General features: G+C 38.0%; 1 protein-coding gene across 1 annotated transcript in view; it reads right to left on the bottom strand.

The window, feature by feature from the left end:
• Positions 1-420: 420 nt before the first annotated feature.
• LOC126469586 (uncharacterized) overlaps positions 421-21295 on the bottom strand; it is a 66200-nt gene continuing 45325 nt past the window's right edge. Inside the window, exon 2 of the mRNA XM_050096703.1 lies at positions 421-776. The gene's annotated coding sequence lies outside the window, so the exon portion shown is untranslated. The remainder of the gene's footprint in view (positions 777-21295) is intronic.

Below are 21295 nucleotides of genomic sequence, written 5' to 3'. Positions count from 1 at the left end.
TGATCTGGTAATCACACCATCAATCTGAGCAGCACATTTGTGCAATTCTTTGGTTGAGGTAAACACTCAAACAGTACCACATTTTTGTCAAAAATACATATTTAAAAAGCTGAACAATAAAGCAAATGTTTCCTACAAGTTGACATATTTCAGTCTAGATTCGGAAGTCAACACTACATATGGGATGGAATTTTTTTGATCTTTAAAATTAGCAACAAAAATATGAACTGGGAATGGGAGGACAATAAGTTCTTAAGCTGCTCAAACATGAGTAGAAGATGTGGGAAAGTGCATAAGGAACATGAAAACCAATATTGTTTTGATTTTTTCTTTTTAGATACAAGCATTAACTAATGGAGAAAAGTTTGTTTTACAAATATTCAGTGGGAAAAAAAAAATACTTTCATACTGTCACTGTGAGCTAAGCAGAGGACTGACAATGTATACTTGTTTCTGTATCTTATATTTATTCATGCAGAAGTAAATCTAGAAGACTGTGAAACTTTGAGTACCCTTTCAACATCTGTTCTTCTTTTTCATCAGACACATTGTTGATTCAAACACATGGTGATATAATGCAGCCTCCTGTTAGGTACTTAACGGGGTGAAATATCTCTGTATCTCCAAAGTTCTCTCTCTCTCTCTTTCTTTCTTTATTAGAAACACATTGATGATAGGCCACTCAATAGTAATGCAGAATTTCCAATACTATTTTCGGGTGCATTAATTTGATAGAAAATGAAACAAAGATTCTTGTTGTGCCAGCAGTGAGAAACCTGAAACAAGAAATACTTTAAGATAATAAAAAGAGACAAATGAAAACAATGTAATAAAGATTTTGTGTGTCAAAGATAGACCTTACACAATAAATGAACAATGTGTATGACAATTTCTGTCTTTAATAAATTCAATTATTTTTATGTATTCATTTAATTGAAATATTTTTATGATGTCAGTAAATTAAATTATCTTTATGTAGTTGTAGTAGTAGTTGGCTCTGAGCACTATAGGACTTAGTAGTAGTAGTAGTAGTAGTAGTAGTAGTAGTAGCAGCAGCAGCAGCAGTTGTAGTAATAGTTCATTCAGAAATACCAATATGATTGTATAATTTTAGAAAACCAATAAATGTAAATTAACATAAAATCAAAATTTTAAGCTTAATTTTAATCTTCACAATACCTACTCCAATCAAAACATAAACTGACATATAGCAGGCTCCAGCAGATTCAGACCCGACCAAAGGATAAAAATACTAGATTTCATAACTCGAGGATTCTTCATACACCAAAGGAAAGAAATGGACGGCAGGATACAAGACAGTCGAGTATTATGGAGGAAATAATCTGGGGCCATGGGTCATGGGAGAGACAGTGAAATGTATGAAATAGAAAGCTACACAGTGAAACATCACAAGTTAGAAAGCCTCTCCCTCACTCCAATAAAACACAACATGGAGTGTTTAGAAGAGCATGCAATTTACCTGATTCATTTATCCATTTCCTGTTTCATTTACAAAAAGCATATGGGAGAAGTGACTGGTTGCGTGTATTCATGTACGCAGTCGACATGTCAGAAATACAAGAAACACAAGCAAACTAGAAGTAGAACCAAGACAAATATTTGAAGCAACGGCAAGAAAAGAAATAAGTAATAATGTGCTAAGAAACAGCAACAAAAACAGAGCACACACTAGAGAAGGTGCTCTGCTATATGGAGAATATGAAACTTTCTAACAGATTGAAACTGTGTGCCAGATCAAGATTTGAGCCCAGAACTTTGCCTGGATATCCAGACCTGGACAGCTGAGTCAGTAAGAGCATTATCTACAGAGGGGAGGTTCCAGATTCAAGTAGCGGTCCAGCACACAATTTTAATCTCTCTCAAAATTTCAAAACAGCACTCACTCCCCTGCTGGATGAGACATTTGCACTGGAGTTCTCTATATTCATTCCACTGTTTGTATTCCAGTACAGAATTTCCAACATCATATTGACTCCATGTCTGTTTAGCCCAAATATGTAATTACTTGGTTCATATGTTGGATCATCCCTAAAATTCTGAATGTGTAAGTTCCTGAATCTTCTAGGTAGGGCATTTTCACTGAGTGGGTCAATTTGATTAGTTAAGATCAATTCTCACAGTGACGCAATCAATATTCAGAGAGTTTCAAATAATTATTTCACAGATGGAAGTCAGACAGGCATAGCCTAGTGATGCTTTGATTAGACAGAAACAAGTAGACAGATGGACTCAATAAACTACAAATCAGGTTTGTGACACTAGTGTTGTAACATGTAGAAAAGATGACAGTTCGCATACATTTAGAGGTGTAAGAATCAATAACTTTAATGCACTAGTGACCATTCACATTAAACAGGCTTTGTCAATGGTACAGTACAAGCATTTCAATGAGCATATCAGAAAACTTAAAACTAAAGTCAATACTGTGCATGTCATAGAAATCTTTTCTACAGTAAAATCAGTTGTCTGGCAGATAGTTTCATCGTTTTATTTTTGTATTTTTCAATAGCATTGATCAGTCACAGAGAGGTAACACATTAGACATTCCAAGGATGTAATTGGTGATTTTAGTTATACGGACATTAGCTATAGTCTAAGCCATGTTTCTGTAACATTTCATCTCCTAATGCTAGACACATCTTCAGAGGTTATAAAGTCTTTGTTGGTTGATTTGTAAACTCAAACAAGCTCAGTGAGGCAAAATGTTTATATGTAACAACGCAATGGTCAGGTCATGACATTATTTGATCACTACCTAAGCATGCAGAGTCATGCCAGCATGTGTTATGGAGCTCGTACTGCTGAAGAGTTGGTGCTGTTCATTTTATTTAGCACTTTGGCCCTCAACTTGCCTAATTTCAGTCCTCCTTTTCTGTTAAAGATGTTTTTTAACTTCTATGGTGTACGTACAGCCTGGCATAGCATGCATTTAATTGTTCTGAGGACACTCAATTCATCTGAATTCCAGTTTGTATTTGCTGATACTTTTCCTTGGTTCTGGCACCATGTTGGTGAATTTCTTTTCTGGCAATGACTTGTGTAATGTTGTTCCTGACATTGAGAACAGAAACACAAATATACAGTGTCACAATTGTAGTAAAAAGAGAACAACAGGGATCTACAGGACTAGCCTTACATACTGTATGGACACACTTTTTTGGGATCAAAACCTTTAAGCTGAGATCCCAGTAAAGTTACCCTACTGTGTCTTCATTATTCAGAGACTGTGTATGACTTCAAATATAATCCTCCAATAATTTCCTCTCTCTTTGCTGTATGAAGGAACCTCAATTCAACTAGTTAGTACTGAAGTTAGTTTTTTTTATGTGTGTTTGTCATCCATCGACTGATAAATTCTTTTACTTTTATTTAACTGCTGTTACATTTTGGAATTTCCTTTCTTACTTCACAATTTAAAAAAAAAAAAAAAAAAAGAGGCTGCCAAAATAGTAATTAAAACCAGTCACACCTGAGCATTGCACTAAGAGTATACAAAGTCACAATTTCAATGACAAATTAAAACTGTGTGCCTGACCGAGACTCGAACTCGGGACCTTTGCCTTTGGCGGGCAAGTGCTCTACCATCTGAGCTACCGAAGCACGACTCACGCCTGGTACTCACAACTCTACTTCTGCCAGTACCTCGTCTCCTACCTTCCAAACTTTACAGAAGCTCTCCTGCAAACCTTGGAGAACTAGCACTCCTGAAAGAAAGGATACTGCGGAGACATGGCTTAGCCACAGCCTGGGGGATGTTTCCAGAATGAAATTTTCACTCTGCAGTTTCAAAATCTGGTATTTTCTAACACAGCAGAATTTCCATTCAAAAGGTTTATCTGGTGCTGGTGATTATGGGTTTACAGAGACTAAACATCTAAGGTCATCAATCTCTTACCCATCCCACAGGATAGAATCAGTGTACCCCACCTGTTGGCGTCTTGAGTAAATTCTATGTCCAAGTGTGAGAAAGTTTTCTAAATGTTTGTGTAGGATGTATCTGATGCTAAACATGTGTACCAGGCCAATATTCACCAATTTGGATGTGGGAATCTGCATAAAAACCACAACCAGTGTGGCCGGCAGGGTATTGCGAGGCAGCGTGTGTTCCTGTGTATTGGCAGGGGTGCTTTAACTTGCACAGATATCTGGGCAGGAACCTGATATGTTGACATTATTAATTTGTAGATAGTTAAATCTATAAAGATTAGTTTGTGATTAACCAATATCCTTTAACCCTAGATCACCAGCTTATCATTTTGATGATGCACGATTGCTTAATCAGTTATGTTTTTCACATCACACTGCTATACTTCATTGTAGCTTCCTAGCTTTTGAAATGGTTGATTATCGAGTATTCACTGTTGAAACTCACTGGTTTGATTCCACAGTACTAAGTGCTATGTCATAAATTTTATGAGAATTTGTATCTACATATCCAGAATTACATGCGGTAACTTCAAGAACCAGAACTATTTCTAGCAATAACATTGGTTCAGTACATATATAAAACAGTATAATGAGCATAATGTGTGCTGTCAAGCATTTGAATTTTTATTTTATTTTGGATGAGTATTCTGCATGGAGATGACCAAAATTTCACAGAAAATCATGAAAATTCTTGGAAAAAAATAGATGAAAGTGGATTTGACAGTGATTCTAGTTTGAACAAAGAAATTAGAGTCTGATGAAATGGTAATGCCCCATTCAGATCGTGAAGATATTCCAGGGCCAAATACTGACATGAGTCGAAGCAGTCCTGAAGACAGTCTTGTGCTTGGTCAATGTGGACAGAAATGAAAATGGCTTGAATCTGAAAATTCTAATGAATCCACATCTGAAAGTAAAGAAGCTCATACAATTTCCTCACCATCAAGGAACACAAATACCGTGTTGGGTGGGGGGGGGGGGGGAGGAGGAGGGGTAATAACAATTACTGCTGGTCCGAAATTTCTGCCAGTTGTTCAAGTTGTCACACACCAAACAGAAATGTTATCCTCCTCATTCAGGCGCCCATTCAACGGGCTAAGGCAGTGAAGACACCTCTGGAGACATTTTCTTTCTTTTTCATGTATCAGATGATAAACACTATAGTGGCACGTACTAATGAAAAGAAACCGATAGGAGGAAATCAAGAAATAAAACATTGACACACACAAAACCAAACCTGCCTAGCAGAGATAAAGGCCCTTCTTAGAATCTTTGTAATAGCAGCAGCTTAAAAAAACAGTAATCTGTCTGTAAGAGAAATGTTCAATACAGATTAAGTTGGTTCTCTATACAAAGCCACAATGAGTTCTGAAAGGTTTGAATTCTTAGTCTCATGTCTGAAATTTGAGAACAAATTTGTCAAGCTACAAGAGAAAACTATTATTTCACACTAATAAATTTGAGAACAGTTTACTCAAAACAGAAATACCTGTTATAAACCGGAGCCAATTGTTACTGTAGACGAGCAACTGTTGTGTTTTCATGCAAAATGTCCTTTCCACTTTTACATCCTAAACAAACAAAATAGATATGGGATGAAAATAGTAATGACCTGTGACACAAAAACAAAGTACATGGTCGACACATCTCCTTACCTAGGAAAATGCAGAGAGACAATTGGAATGCCTCTTGGGGAATTTTATGTAAAGTAAATGACCAAGACTCTTCGAGTGTCAAACAGAAACATTATGGTAGACAATTGGTTTACCTCACTGAAACTGGCAGGTGATCTTTCAAAAGATAAACTCACACTGGTGGGCACTATTCACTCCAACAAACCTGAAATACCCTGAGCTATGTCCATGAAAAACAGAAACATAGGTACATCTATGTTTCGCTTTGACAAAAAAAAAAACCTCCGATTTCATATACAGCACAATCAAATAAAATGGTTGTTCCGCTGTAAACTGCTTATGACCAGCCCACTGTCAATGGCATCAGTAAGAAACAACACATAATAGAGGATTACAATGCTACCAAATTTGGAGTAACATGCTGGACCAGATGTGCAGCACCTATTCATGTAGCTGGAAAACCAGAAGACAGCCACTAAGTGTATTTTATGGCATGATAAATATTGGGTGTGTGATGTGTGATGCTTGGGGTATCGATACCTACAATAACCAGCAGCAGAGAACCAACAGATTGCCAAGAAAAGACTTTTTATACACTTGGGTGAAGAATTCGCTAAATTCTGGATGATGAAGAGGCTAGAAAATCCCAGCCTACAAACACACTTTTGAGTAGCCATACAATATGTCCTAAACTAAAGTGTCACCATCACAAAGGCGAGAACAACCTACCACTGGCAAGAGAACTCTTTGTCACATCTGCCCTTCTAAAAAAGAATGAGACTCATACATTGCAGAGAATGTCTTGACACTTACTGCAAAGAACACTGAACAGATCTGTGCACAAACTGGTGTAAATGAAGAAATGTGAACTGTAAAAGAACAAGAAATTACTTAAAGATGCGATTTTGTTTTGAGTTATAGCATTGTATTGCATTTTCAATTTCCTGTAGTGTGTTTCTATGAACATCATAAAAAGAAGTAAAATTTATGAGGATTTGTGTTAGGTGTTATTGGAATAGGCTTTGTGATGTAGGGTTAATCATAATTCTCTCAGTTTGTTTCAGAAGTCTTATCTAAGGTTCCAGGAAGATCATTGAAATTAGTTGAAGTTACAGATTTTCTTTATAGTTGCAGAAATATGACAACAGGGGTCTAATACATGTTTGTACACTGATATCAGAGCCTATTGTGCAATTACACACCCACCAAAGCTGCATAAAACAGTCACCTAAGACACACATAGAAGCATAGCTCATTTAGAGAACAGTTACATTATGAATTTAATAACAATGGTTAAAATTTATCATTTGCAATTATACCTAAAGATAATTTCTAGAATGTGTTAGCTATCCAGTTTTCCATTCAACGAATCTTGAGAAGCAACCATCACCATTGGTTGGCAAATTGGAGGTGGTATAGAATTGAGCAATTCTGTCAACAAAAAATGAACACTGTAGAGGCATCCTATCATTGACAGCCAAACATTAACGAAAATCACAGACATCAACACTTAAAACAGACCTTTGAGAAGCACCATTTGCTTGTTTGAATATTTTATATTGAATGTTTCCAACCTGATACACAAAAATCATCTTGCACAGACACCTACAAGGTTTTGTCTTCAAAACGAGCATGTTGCATTGTCATCTCTACATGTGTAAGGTTTTCAAGGGTTGAAATTTATGTCCTGAGCCCAAATTTGAAGTAGCCAGTTTCCTATATTCCAACTGACTATGTGTTCTACAGTCATTCTTACACGTTAGTGAACGCAGTACTACAACAGTTATTAGATAATACACTGGTACTCACTTGCTTCAGGAGGAGTACCACAACTTCCATCACCCAGAAGTCTGGGAAGCCTTAAATAGGCTACCTTCCAGCTCTATGTTAGGTATTTTATCATGCTATAATAGATGATACCATTTTCTACACAAACTTGCCCACTTAGTTGTCACATGGAGAAAATGTAGTCGTACTGTTTGATACTGTTGGATGTGAAGTCCCAACTAACCCTCTGCACTGGTGTGCAGTGGCGCTAGACAGATCAGACTGTTGTTTGCAGTGGCAAGGACTAAATGGATATAGTTTGCCATAGTTACCACACACTGTTTGTAGACACCCCCACTTCAAAACAGAACTTACTGATCACTTGTCATTCTTGCCAGAAATTCTCCTTATGGTTTCTCATATGTCTGAGGTGGCACTGGAATGATTTATTGAGTACAAAAAACCGTGCAATGAATTATTCTTGCTCTCTCCAAATGTTCTTTATGCCTTAAACATTATTACTTGGAAGCACGGTGGTTTTCTGCACTTGATAGGCATCTGAACCATTAAAGTGCTGTATTCTTCACCCAAATTGCAGAGCAACATCAGACATAGTACAGCTGTCATGGTGACTTCAGGACTTTTGGATGGGATGGGTGCATCATGATTGTCAAATCTGCTGTGATGAAGTCAACAGTTTCCTATTGAGACCTGCATATTCTCTTGGGTGGGTCCAAATGGGAAGTAGTCACTGCCTGGTTTCATGAACTGCTTTAGCTAGTGTGTGACTTTAAATTGGAAAGTAATCATTTAAAAGTCACCAATTCTTTTACACTGAGAAGTGAATGAGGGGAGTACAATAGAGTGGGGTTTTAAGGGCACAGAATGATCCATCACAGTGTTGATGGTATGTTACCATTTGTAATAAGAAGGTGTAGTTCTTACAACATGAAGCTCTTTATAACAACTCAGTCCCTGTGGCTAGTATATGCATTAAAATCCCTTAGAAGTAGTAACAGTATGGGGAGTTATGATGTATGATCTTTGAAAGGATCTCTGTCAAGAGCTTCCTGAGGTGGCGAATAAATATTAACCAATGCGGCATTAAATGTCATTTATTTATTTATTTATTTATTGGTCCAAGAATCAGTTTCATACATTGTTTGTACATGTGATATAGGACAGTGGTAAACTTAGTTAGTTTACAATACAGTAGTCATTTTGACTACATTGTTGACATAATAAAAATGCATAACAATGTAGGTTGGTGTACTACATTGCTTCTACGTGTGACAATAGCAGTTATTAAGTGAGATGACATTATAAGCACAATGTGAACTATATTATGTATTGACAATTAGTGAAATTTGGTAAATGAGGTTTACTTATTATGAAGTTCCATAAGCTCAGACACAGACTAGAAGCAGTGGTCAAGCAAGAACTGTTTTATCTTTATTTTAAATGCATTTAATGTTGGTATGCATTTTAGGTAAGAAGGCATATGGTTATACAGGGTGTTACAAAAAGGTACGCCAAACTTTCAGGAAACATTCCTCACACACAAAGAAAGAAAATATGTTATGTGGACAAGTGTCCGGAAACACTTACTTTCCATGTTAGAGCTCATTTTATTACTTCTCTTCAAATCACATTAATCATGGAATGGAAACACACAGCAACAGAATGTACCAGCATGACTTCAAACACTTTGTTACAGGAAATGTTCAAAATGTCCTCCGTTAGCGAGGACACATGCATCCACCCTCCGTCACATGGAATCCCTGATGCGCTGATGCAGCCCTGGAGATGGCGTATTGTATCATAGCCATCCACAATACGAGCACGAAGAGTCTCTACATTTGGTACCGGGGTTGCGTAGACAAAAGCTTTCAAATGCCCCCATAAATGAAAGTCAAGAGGGTTGAGGTCAGGAGAGCGTGGAGGCCATGGAATTGGTCCACCTCTACCAATCCATCGGTCATCGAATCTGTTGTTGAGAAGCGTACAAACACTTCAACTGAAATGTGCAGGAGAGCCATCGTGCATGAACCACATGTTGTGTCGTACTTGTAAAGGTATATGTTCTAGCAGCACAGGTAGAGTATCCCGTATGAAATCATGATAACGTGCTCCATTGAGCGTAGGTGGAAGAACATGGGGCCCAATCAAGACATCACCAACAACGCCTGCCTCAACGTTCACAGAAAATCTATGTTGATGACGTGATTGCACAATTGCGTGCGGATTCTCGTCAGCCCACACATGTTGATTGTGAAAATTTACAATTTGATCATGTTGGAATGAAGCCTCATCCGTAAAGAGAACATTTGCACTGAAATGAGGATTGACATATTGTTGGATGAACCATTCGCAGAAGTGTACCCGTGGATGCCAATGACTTACTGATAGTGCCTGCACACGCTGTACATGGTACGGAAACAACTGATTCTCCCGTAGCATTCTCCATACAGTGATGTGGTCAACGTTACCTTGTACAGCAGCAACTTCTCTGATGCTGACATTAGGGTTATCGTCAACTGCACAAAGAATTGCCTCGTCCATTGCAGGTGTCCTCATCGTTCTAGGTCTTCCCCAGTCGCGAGTCATAGGCTGGAATGTTCCGTGCACCCTAAGACGCCGATCAATTGCTTCGAACGTCTTCCTGTCGGGACACCTTCATTCTGGAAATCTGTCTCGATACAAACGTACTGCGCCACGGCTATTGCCCCATGCTAATCCATACATCAAATGGGCATCTGCCAACTCCACATATGTAAACATTGCACTGACTGCAAAACCACGTTCGTGATGAACACTAACCTGTTGATGCTACGTACTGATGTGCTTGATGCTAGTACTGTAGAGCAATGAGTCGCATGTCAACACAAGCACCGAAGTCAACATTACCTTCCTTCAATTGGGCCAACTGGTGGTGAATCGAGGAAGTACAGTACATACTGACGAAACTAAAATGAGCTCTAACATGGAAATTAAGCGTTTCCGGACACATGTCCACATAACATCTTTTCTTTATTTGTGTGTGAGGAATGTTTCCTGAAAGTTTGGCCGTACCTTTTTGTAACACCCTGTATACCATAGCTCCAGAATGATACATTCCTCTTTTGCATACATTTGTATTTACTGTGTTCCTGTGTAAGTTCACCTTCTGTCTAGTTTCATGTGCCTGTATCTCATAGTTGTGTTTGATAAGATTTTCCTTTTTTAAGATGCTGTCTTTTGTGAAAATTAGTATTTCGTATATATACAAGCAAGGCAGTGGCAATATTTTCAGAGTTTTAAAAAGGGGTCTACAGGAATCCTTACAGTTAGCTTTTTTTTCATCACCCTTATAATCTTTTTCTGTATTTTAAATGTTCTTGTAGTATTTGTGGAATTTCCCCAAAAAATTATTCCATACATAAGTAGTGACTGTATACTGCAGTGATAAATTGTCAGCACTGATGAGCAGCTTGTATTTTGAGTGAGGATCCTAACAGCATATGCTAGTGAATTCAGTCTCTTATTTAAATTGTTTAGGTGTGCCTCCCACTTCAGATATGCCTGAACGTGTACACCTAGAAATTTTGTATGACTGACCTTCAACACATTTTTTCCTTCGATTGTGAAAACAGGGTTTGCAGGATGGAGGTTTTGTGTGGTATGGAAGTTAACTGGCACAGTTTTTTTCAGAATTTATGATGAGCCTATTGGTCTTGAACCAGTGTGTTAAGGTACGCATAACTGATACTGCAGCCTCGTGCAGAGTTTCCTCATTCTGTGATTTAATTAGAATATTAGTGTCATCTGCAAACAGTACAGTGGTTCCATCATGTATTTTACTAGCCAAGTCATTTACATACAGCAGAAATAGAACAGGTCTTAGAGCTGACCCTTGTGGGACTCCATACTTGATTTTTTGCTCATCATTGTAAAAATTAGAAATTTGTGTTTCACTATCTTTGTGTTTTATTTCTGTAATCTGCTGACTATTACTGAGGTATGACTGGCTCCACTTTTCAGACTGACCTCAAATTCCATAATTACTTAATTAACACAAGAGAATGCCATGATCAATCACATCAAAGGATTTACTTAGATCCAGAAATATGCCAGATACATGTTGTTTATCATCCACTGATTTTAATACTTCATTTAAGAAGGCAAAAATTGCTGACTGAGTTGACTTTCCAGTTCTGAACACACGTTGGGAGTCACTTATCAGCCTCTCTTTAACTTTGGAAAACTGTTAATCTTCTAAGGAACATTTTTTCCATAATTTTGCTGAAGCCTGAAAAAACTGAAACTGGTCTATAATTAGCAAGATCACTTTTTGCACCCTTCTTATGCAGAGGTGTTACTTTTGCAGTTTTTAGATTATTTGGAAATACACCACTTTCAAAAGATGAATTTACTACGTCTGTTAGTGGTTCCACAATAAATGTTGCACTAACTTTGATAATAGCACCTGGTATCTCATCAACACCCACTGAATATTTATTAGGTAATTCTTTTAGGAGTCTTGACAGTTCCTCGGGTGTTGCTGGATACAGGAATAACGTGTTTGAATGAATTTTTTGATTTGAGTGACTGGTTGGCTGTTAGTCATGGTGTGTATTTATTAATTGCTGTGCTATATTTGAGAAATAATTGTTGAAAGCACTAGCAACATGTTTGGGGTCAGTTAGTTTATTTTTATTCATAATCAGCTCTATATTACTGTGATTAACTGGCCTGGTACCCATTTCTTTCCTTATAATTTGTCAGGTTACTTTAGTTTTATTCTTGGAACCACACAATATTTTGTCATTTCCTAGTAATACTAACTAGTGTTAGTATTCTTTTGTATCTTTTAAAATATGCAATAAAGTCAGGACTGGTATTATGATTGGAGTACTCATACAATCTCCTTTTGTTTTGACATGATATCCTTATCCCTTTTGTAATCCACTTGTTTGTTTTTTGAATAGAGTTCCACATAGTTGTTTTCTTGGGAAAAGCCATTTCAAAAAAATGTTTGAATGTAGCCATAAACTTATCATATTTCTCATTGGTCTCTTTACAGTCATATACATATTTCCAACTTTCACCCTCTAGGAGAGAACAAAAATATGCCACATTTTTTATACTGAAATTCCTTACAGTGTGTTGTATTTGACTGGGAATTTGATGTCCTGAAACATTTATTGCAAGAATTTGAGCATAGTGATCGCTAAAACCCATGTTTAAAACTTTTGTGTTACAGGCATATTTGCACGTATTTATCAAGATCTGATCAATAATAGATGCAGAGTTAGGTGTTTCTCGAGTTGGTTCAGTTACTGTTGGACTGATGTTGAACGACTATAGTAAATTTATAATGTCATCTCTGAATTTATTGGATTTTGAGAAATCAATATTAAAGTCACCACATATAATTACATTTTTCTTGGGGGAGTGAATTTCTTCCAAGAGTTCCTCCATGTGATTGTAAAACACTTTTTTGTCTCCATCTGGTGACCTGTATACACAAATAATAACTGTATTTTGCCTTGGTAGTTCAGCAATAGGGAGTTCTCTATCTTTTTCACAGGACAGTTTATGGTATTTAGTTAGCCTACACTATTGAATTCAATATTTTCTTCAACATATATACAAGTACCCCCATGACTCTATATTTTCCTACAAAACATGCTTGCAAGTTTGAACGGAGGAAGGTATGTTTGCTCTAACATATCTTGTTTGAGCCAGTGTTCTGTAAAGCATAGTACAGAAACATCATTTAGATCATTTAATATTATTTCTATTTCATTTAGTTTATTTGGGAGTGACTGAACATTTTGATGGAATGTGCATTGCTGCAACAAGTACTTGTTCATCTGTGATGGATGAGGGGAGAGAGTACATGTCTCCTCCTCTCTAGCTGTGTTCCAAATGTGGTCACCTTTCAGTGGAAACTGTACCTTCTTAGTACAAGATCATTAGTATTTTGAAAATGGCTTCTATGTAGGCACAAACACAAGTCTGTGCTAAACACTTCAGTTTTTCTGTGTGTATTCCTGAACTCATTATTGTTCCACTGGATTGCAGGATCATATATTGCAAAGGTCTGCCAGTATTGCTGAGCTCTGTCTAAGGGTGGAGTTTTGGTACTACACACTAACACATCTGAAGTACTTTAAGTTCATTTTTGTAAGATGTTTCACCAATTTGGGTCTTACAAAAAGCTACAGAACTATGCAGTCTGTCCCTGCAGAGTGCAATATGCCTGGGTAAGCCTAGTACAACTGGAGTTCATCTGTCGTGTCACAGATTGATTGCCAATAACTTTTATATTGAAATAAAAGTTATTGGCAAGCAACACCATTTATGTTAAGTGCAATATAAACTTATTTATAAAAAGACTTATGCCAGTTAGTTAATAAAACAGTGAAACAAATAAATTACACTCCACACCAGCCTGCAACAGTCCATGTCGGCCTGACTCTTAAGCACAGTGGTCCTGATGGTGAGTTGTGAGCATTTGGAACACAGTGACTGAGTCACAGGGAAGCTAGTTGGCACAGCAACAGCATTGGGAAGGGCAAATGTATGTCCAGACCATTGGCAGATTAGAGGAAAACCGCAATCAGCACAAAGTGGGACAGAACTTTAATGTCATTTGGAGTGTCTTTTATAACTGCAAAGCACTCTCGTCTCAAAACTGTTATTTTGCCATTAAGTAATCAAAGGCATCCAATCAGCAGAACAATTACTCTAGCTACAACTTTCATGGCAACTTCTGATCCACACATATTTCAGAATCTGTACTTTTGATTATAAAGGAACTACTACATCACACACTGCTGATAGTGACAAGAGTATACAACCTCATATCACACAAATTTTGATCTGTAAATAGGATGATCTGTTGATGGACCAGGAAAGAATGTGGTATGCACAAACTGTTTAAATAGAAGTTCAGAAGTACCATGATATTTGAGAGGTCGCTTCTGGAACAGTATCTTGCATCTCACTGCAATTCGTTGCCTAACTTTCCAGTTGCTGGAATTTTTTTCTCACACTTACAGAACTATTGTACCTTTGATATGGGTATGAAAATGTCAGTGTTGAAAACGAGAATGCCGCAATACATAAGAAGTAACAGTAGCCAATGATGTGTGAAATGAATCTACTGATAATTTTGTTTTATCAGAAGTGAAAGTACGGTGGCAGTGAAATGTTTTAAATTTCTACTGATTTTTTAAATGTTAGCATAAATATAAATGCTTTACATTTGTCATACAAGTAATGAATACAAAAATGGAAGAATAATTGAAAGGTCACCTCCTGGAGATACAGCTTACCACATTTTTGTATCCTGTTTTCAAATATTGGATTGTACAATAGACCCTTCTGACAGGAACTCACAAATCCAGTCACACAACTGAGACAGTACTCGATAGGCACATAATTTTATTAGAAACCACTTGCAATGAACAGTATCAAAAGCCTTTTGGAAATTTAGAACGAGGGAATCAATTAAAGAGCCCATGTCAGTAGCATTTATTACTTTGTGAGAATAAAGAGCTAGTTGTGTTTCACAAGAACAATACTTTCTGAATATGTGCTGACTGTGTCAACAGATTGTTTTCCTTGAGTTAATTCATAATATTAGAATGTAGTATATGTTCCAAACTCCCTTTGCAAATTGACATCACTGATATGGGTCTATAATTCATTTGATTACTCCTACTGCCTTTTTTGAGTATTGGTGTGACCAGTGCAACTTTCCAGTCTTTAGGTACACATCTTTTGACAAGCAAGTGGTTGTATATGACTGTTAAGTACAGAGTCATTACATCAGCATACTCTGAAAGGAATCTAACTGGTATATACAATCTGGACCAGAGGACTTGCTTTTATTAAGTGGTTTCAGTTGCTTTGCTACATCAATGATATCTGTTTTTAAGTTACTCATGTTGGCAGCAGTTCTTGATCTAAATTCTGGAAAATATACTGTCTCTATTTGGTCAAGGAATTTCTGAAAACAGTACTTAGTGACTCAGTTTTAGTGGCACTGTCATCAGTAACATTACCATCGCTATTGCACAGTGAAGGTATTGATTGTCTTGCTGCTGGTGTATTTTCCATATGACCCAATCTCTTTGGATTTATGCCAGATTTCAAGACAAAGTTTCATTGTGGAGCCTGTTAAAAGCATCTCGCAAAGAAAGTTCACACTAAGTTTTGATCTCCTGTAAAACTCTGGGAATCGTTGGGAATTTTTCATTCTTTTAAATTTAACATGCTTTTTCCATTGCTTCTGCAACAGTAGTCTGACCTGTTTTGTGTACCATGAGGGGGAGGCATCAGTTCCATCTCTTAATAATTTATTTGCTATAAACCTTTTAATTGCTGTTTATAATATTTCTTTGGATTTAAGCCATATCTGGTCTACACTTTCGTAGTTGGTTCAGACGGAATGGAGGATGTATCTTAGGAAGGCATCAAGCAAATTTTTTGTCTGCTTTTTTAAACAGATATATTTTGCATTTATTTTTGGTAGGTTTGGATGTTACAATATTCAGTCTCACTACAACAGCCTTGTGCTCACTAATCCCTGTATCTGTCATGATGCTCCTTATTTGTGTGGGATTATTTGTTGCTAAGAGGTCGAGTATGTTTTTGTGACCATTTACACTTCGAGTAGGCTCCTGAAGTAATGATTCAACACAATTTTCGGAGAAACCACTTATTAAGAATCTGGATGATGCTTTACACCTACCACTGACTTTAAACACGTATTTTTGCTAACATATCAAGGGTAGGTTGAAGTAATCACCATGTATAATTGTACAAATGGGGTACCCATCTGAATTGAAACTCAATTCTTCTTTGAACTGTTCAGCAACTGCATCATCCAAGTTGGGAGGTTGGTAAAAGGAACCAATCCAATAATTAATTTATTCCAGTTTTCAAGTATAACCTCTACCCAGAGTAATTCATAGGAACTACCTACTTCAACTTCACTACAAGACAGACTACTTCTAACTGCAAAAAACATTGCACCACCAACTGCATTTAAACGATCCTTTCTCAACAATGTCAAGTTCTTTGTAAAAACTTTGGCTGGGCTCATCTCCAGCTTTAGCTAGCTTTCAGTATCTATAATGATTTGTGCTTGTGTCTGGAACTCTGGTTCTTTCCCAAATACAGCTACGACAATATACTACTATAATACCTATGGTTCCTAGGTCAACCTTTGTCCTGTGTTTGACCTGCACCCTCTAAGACTGAAACCCTTTTTGTTCTTTGTTGAGACACTCTACCCTAAAATACCATCCACTCCACTCCGCACAGCCCCCATTATCCGTGCAGTCATCTCCTGTGTGTAGTGAACCTCTGGTCTATTAAACTGGACCCAATACCACACCACCCTATGGTGCAAGTCAAGGGATCTGCAGCTCACTTGGTCACAAAACTGTCAGAGCCTCTGATTCTGACCTCCTTATCAGCCCTGTACCAAAGGTCCACAATTGGTCCTGCCGATGATGCTACAGATGTTGAGCTCTGCCTTCATTTTAGAAGCAAGACTGGCAGTGTTCATCAATTCAACTAGTCAGAATCTGTTCCAATCCAAAGCTGCACACATCATTAGTACTGACGTGAGCTATCACCTGCCCCTTCTGCTGTTCATGGCACCCAGAAGGACTCGTTCCACATTTGGATGACTTCCCCAGTATGCACACAATATTTCTTCCCCTCCTTGGTAGCCATGTCCCTAAGGGACACCATTACATGCCTAAAATTAGAGCTCCCAACTTTAAATAACCCCACATTCAGTGACTGCCCAGATCTTGCAGGTTGAGTGGCTTCCTCTATAACAGGACAAGCAACTGCATCTGGCTCAGCCACAGATAGCACCTTAAACCCATTTGTCAGATAAACCAGGGAAGCCTCTTGATCCTCCCCCCAGAAAGTCTTTCACTGCCTGCCTTGGGACAACCTGCCACTCAAAAACTGGTGAGTGTTCAACCTCAGTGTGTGGGCAGTAACTGGGGCATCAACAGTAGTGGACCAGTTGGGCTACATACGGGACATATTGGAGCTACCCCAGATCCCCACATCTGGTCCCCCACAGCAATGCCCATTGGCAACAGCCTCAAGCTGCGAGATTAATGCCAGCACTGCCTAAAGCTGTGAGAGAAGAGTCACTATCTCAACTTGCATCTGAACACGGCAATCACAGCCACTACCCTTACTAATGTTGGCGGACCTCTACACTGCACAATTATTAAAATGCTAAACTGCGCATAGCAAGCACACAAACACAGAACAGATTTAAGAATTAAACTAGTAATCACACAGGTAACTGAAAAAAGTTGCTCCTATTTGGAGCTCATAAAAATAATTCACCAAAACAGGACACTGGGAAATTTGTTGAAAACTGTTGCAAACAGTCAGGGAATAAGTACTAGGTCTCTCAACACTCCATAGCAATGTCACAAGTATCTTTGTGAGAGTACTGCATACAAACCACTTCACCCCTTTTGAATACACAAGGTGCAAGCAATGCTGCTGGGAGACAACCAACAGACTCTGTTGATTATAAATCAGCAGCTGCAAGACTACTATTTCTCAAGAATGATACTCTTCACAGCTAGAGCCTGATTCACAAGGAATGGCACAGTGAATTTTCATAATATACATGAATGAGCAGAGGAGGTAGGTCCCCACAGCCCAAGTTCAGATTGAGAGAGGATGAGAAACGAAATCAGCTATGTGACTTTCAAAGGTATCAGCCCAGTATTTGCCTGAAGTGATCTATGGAAACCACAAAACACCAAAATCTGGATGGTCGAATGTGGATTTAAACAGCCGTTCTCCCGAATGAGAGTGCAGTGTCTAAACCACTGTGCCACTTTGCTCAGTTATGTATCTTGGAGGAAGTAACACATTTCTCAACTCTTACTGGAGTAGGGTACAAGTACCTAGGGATTCTGAAAGTTAGACCATTCATGAGTCATAATACCTTTCTTGTGTCGCACTGCAGTTTGTTGAGCATTTCAGTCACATTCTTGTGCTTCAGTGACACATTATGTACCTCTACTCTGAATCTTCCCCAATCCCTTCCACAAACCCAACTTTGTAAGACCTGTTCACTGATGAACATCACCCATGAACAGTTTCAATGAGGATTTTCTAAGTGAATTACATTTCCTTGAGTTCTACCAATAAATTTCAAGACTGGCCTCTGCCTTCCTCACATGTTGATTTATGTTGTGATTTAATTGCTCAGGGCACATACCACACATATTTGACTGCTCACAAATTGTGTCATCAAATGGCTTTAGGTCTTTTGTCCCTCACGAATCTTACATTATAATATATTAATTTATGTTGATTATTGGCTGCCATTCTTTACATCAAGTGCTTATCATCAACAAGTCTTCCTGCATTTCAGAACAAATTTTAATGACATTACTCCTATGTACATAACTGTGTCACATGTGAACAACAAAAGAGAACTACAAATGGTTACCTGCAAGTCATTTACATATGTATCACTTCCTACATGTACACTGGACACCATATTCTGATTGCTATGTTTTCTTCAATCAGTAGCCCATTCATTCTGATATTACATTATAACATTTTCTCTTCACGACAGCAGATAGATGCATTTTCCGTGGACCTGTGACTTCTCACTATGATGTGGAAGGTTCCAGTTAGTTTATAATTATAATACATGTGCATGGATTACATGTCCCCACCTCTCGTCATATGAGGGTATGTTCAGCACTGCTAAACATGATTGTCTTCCGGTCTAGGTGTTATGGTGTGGGGAGGCATAATGTTGTATGGGTGCACTGATATCCAAAGTACACTCATTGGTAAGTGTTATTGTTACATTATACTCCTTCCCCAAGTGCATCTTTTCAGGCGGGCATTCGACCCCGACTTCATTTTTTTGGATGACAATGCGTGACTGTATCAAACACCGGAGGAAGAGGAGATGGAGGTCTTGGAATGAGAGGATTTACAGAGGCCGGCAGCACCCTACAGATGCCTGAATTGTTCGCTTTATTTTGATTGAACCACCACTATTAAATTATGTAAATGTAATTCAGTACCCCTACAAAGTACCTAGCATCGTAATGGACAAGGTCTCAACATAATTGTGAGTTGTTTGTAATCAGTCACGTGAGACTGCTCTGAAATAACTGGAGCCACAATCATGAAAAATGCATTTAGCACGTATAAAGTGGCATTACCATACACAAATAAGTAAATCATAATGAGCTGCCTGATTTCAGCAGAATCATAATGAATGACATGGTAGTTTCTAATAGACACAGGTACGGGTGTAACTTGAAAGAGGGGAAGCAATTGCGCCTCCACCTTCCCTTTTTACAAGGATGTGATCTTCACAAACTGAGCTCAAATCCTGACCCACCATACAGATGGACATATCAACTAAGATTAAGTTTGAAGAAAGGCAGAACATGCAAAGCAAGTTTACTCAAAACCATGTCACGTGTCATGAAATCTCAAAACTATTTTAGCATTCACCATGAAATTAATGTGGGTTGCCCCCTCCAGGACAGAGAGTGCACTGTTGCATCACATACTACAGTATAACAATCATAGTGCTGAAACTGATTTTATTTTGTCTGCTGTGGATTGTCTATGCAAATTACTCCATCATAAATTTTAAAAAAATGTTCACCAGTCATAGCACACAAACTTGCTGTAACAGCACACGATATAAAGATTCTTAAAGAAGAAAAATGTAGTAGCCCACCAGTTGCTACACCTACTGCGGATGCAAGTTGGGCCACTATGGCAAGCATAGTGTGCACTGACATTCAAATAGAATACCCACAGACACCCTTGGTGGCTGCCAGGGGCGGCACCCTCATCAACCACAGTCACTGTTTACAAGAAACTGCTTCGCCAACATTTGAAGGCTTTCTGAGTGGTCGACAAGGTTGTCTGTAAAGTTCTTTTCTTATATTTGTTTGGTAAATAAAAAACACCTTCTCTTGCTGCACTTTTCTCCCAGACCAATTTTGCCTTTTATCACTTTTAAGGCATCATCAGTGGAACCTGGAATGATATAGTTTTGTTTTTATGTGTGTTACTTGTACATTCTAAAACAGTTCATGTTTCTTTTTTTATGTAAATAAGCAATTACTCACAGTTCTTCATGTTTCTGGTTGGCATCTGTATTTCTGCCATCTGGTCACATGCTAGAGATGTTACTATGACTGATAGTGCATCATGACAGTAAGGGCAAACAAGATCAAAAGTGGACAGAAAAATGTCTCATCTTGTTTGCCCTTATTGTCATGATGCACTATGACTGATAGTTCATCACAGCAATAAGGGCAAACAAGATGAAAAGTGGGAAGAAAAATGTTCAGAGCATAAGAAAATGCTTATGTTTCGTAAATAGAGGAGTACTACAACATCCAGCATGTGACCAAATGACAGGAAATGCAGATGCCTGAACTAAAAGTGCGAACTGTTTTATAATCTACAAGTATTACAAATCAAAACAAAACTGTATCATTCTAAATCCCACTAATGCTGCCATAAAGTAGAAACAAAGGCAAAACACGTCTGGGGCAAATGAAATACAGCACAGCAAAAGAAGCTGTTTTTTATTTACCAAACAAATATTTCTGTGCTTGAAGTGCAGGATGGGCACACAAATAAACTTTTTCTTTTCTTATCATGGATAACCCCTCCCATATGTATCACTTTGCCAGTTACCTCTTCTGCAAGAACCGGCATCATTTGCTTTTGATAATATGTGCCATTTGCTATTTACGTACTGCCACAAGTGTACACATGAGGTCACTGTATGTGTTGAATTATACCAATGTTGCATACAGCCAGAGCAATCTTCATTATGCTTGGGCAGCTGAGATTCATGGGCGCAGTCATAAGTGTCGGTTCATCACGGCTAAGTATCAGGAGTT

Source organism: Schistocerca serialis, chromosome 3, assembly GCF_023864345.2.
Source record: "Schistocerca serialis cubense isolate TAMUIC-IGC-003099 chromosome 3, iqSchSeri2.2, whole genome shotgun sequence".
Taxonomy (NCBI): Eukaryota; Metazoa; Arthropoda; class Insecta; order Orthoptera; family Acrididae; genus Schistocerca; species Schistocerca serialis.
The sequence above is the reverse complement of the archived record's forward strand: the minus strand, read 5'-3'. Positions and strand labels throughout refer to the sequence as shown.